Raw genomic sequence first — 1,920 nt, forward strand, 5'->3', positions numbered from 1 at the left:
AAATGATCAGACCACCAAGTACCAGAAGCTACATGGCAACACTTCTTAACCACTACAGTTCAGTTGAACACAGGCTTAACTTTGTGACCCAGTCCCCAGATTTACTTAGTTTACAGACTAATAGCTTCTGCAGGAAGGAGGGCCTATGACACTTTCAACAATTATCCTATTAGAGACATTATAGCTCTAAGTCTTCCTCACAGACACATCCAGAGAGACAAGTAAATATTTACCAGGGAATCTGTGCATAGACTGAAAGTAAATCCTCAACCTTAAGTAGCTCTGAGCAAATTCTAATCTCTATGGATCAGGAATATCGCTTTGGTCCACTTATCAGAGTCAAGGTTGTGAGATTCAAGTGATAAATAACTTATTGCCCAAGTCAAATCAACTATGAGCCCAGGGAACCTGAAAACCCAAGCTCTTATTATTTCTTTGATTGCTGAATGTATACTTGAAATAAGCTATAGGCAGACTTCCCACACTGGTTCCTGAACAATGGTATGGGTGATACTGTGGTATCAAGGAATAAGTGGAAGCCCCTAGAAATAATGCTACCTACCAAAATAGCATGCAAAGTCAATACCATGTTTCTAGTGAGTCAACCTCTATGCTTGACAAAAGATGCAAGAAAAACTCCGAAAGTATTCAGGTTTCTGCCATGTTCAAAGTCAATACCATGTTTCTAGTGAGAAAACAAAGATTACAGCCATCATTCAATAACAGAAAGATTCAGGTCAGTGAATCTTACCACAATTCCATTTAATTATTTTTTAGTTATAAAAAAATAAACAGGTAAAACGAAAAATGACAGTGGACTTCACAAATTTTATAAAGTGATTAACAAATTACAAGTGCTGTTCCATTTCTTGTCTCCTCATTGAAGTTAACAACATACGCCTTACCTCTGGAATGCAGATACCAAGTTGGCCTCTACTCTACCCCAGAAATCTGTGCAGTTATCAGAGAACTGTAGAATAAGTTTCCACTCACCTGACACAGATAGAACACTAACACTGTCTTACCTCAAAACTATGGCAACTCTCCAGCTCTCATTCGTGATTTACTTTCCAAGAATTTGGATTACTAATCCAGGACACCCCGCTGGTATACTATATTGATGGCATCATGCCAAAGGAAGAAGCAGACACCTCTATGCTTGACAAAAGATGCGAAAAAAACTCTGAAAGTATTCAGGTTTCTGCCATGCCTGTGGCATTCTTGGGGATGGAGGAAATTAGTGGTATATAACATTGCTGTATATCACCACCACAGTGAAAGAAAAATCACTATACCTTATTACACTTACTACCCTGAAAGAAAGTACAATCCTTAAGGGGGTCTCTTTGAAACTTGAAGGCAAATATATCACATTGATACATTTGGCAAGTAAATTATAAAGCATCAGCTTTAGGTAGGACCCCCAACTCCAACTATGAGTGGTTTTCTTGACTGAGCTGCAGAGCAAGCAGTTCTGCCACTTGACCAATGTACCAAACAATGCTTCACTATGTGTGCATAGCAGGTGGGGACGCTAAATGAAGCCTGTGGTAATCGCTCCTGGGGGAACCACAGCCCAAGCTAGTAGGATTTTAGAACATTGTACTCTATGGCAGGTAATACTTCACTCTTTGAGAAACAACTTTTGTTTCTTATTAGAAGGGTACAGCCAGAGGAAAGAAAGGGAAGCATTTTATTTAGGGAGAATACCCTGAGAATAGAGAAGGCAGAGTGTGTGTCGAGTGCTAGGGAAACCATAAACCTTGTTAGGCTGCATAGAGAGACTCTGTGTGTGAGTAGATTTACTAACTGGAGGAACAGATCTTCCTGTTATGTTATAGAAATTTTGCCCAAATGAATTTAAACTACACTGATTTGATCCTGGTTTTAAAATTCTATAGCCAAGAATGCTTGGTGGAA

The sequence above is a fragment of the Manis javanica genome, chromosome 12, assembly GCF_040802235.1.
Source record: "Manis javanica isolate MJ-LG chromosome 12, MJ_LKY, whole genome shotgun sequence".
NCBI classification, from domain to species: domain Eukaryota; kingdom Metazoa; phylum Chordata; class Mammalia; order Pholidota; family Manidae; genus Manis; species Manis javanica.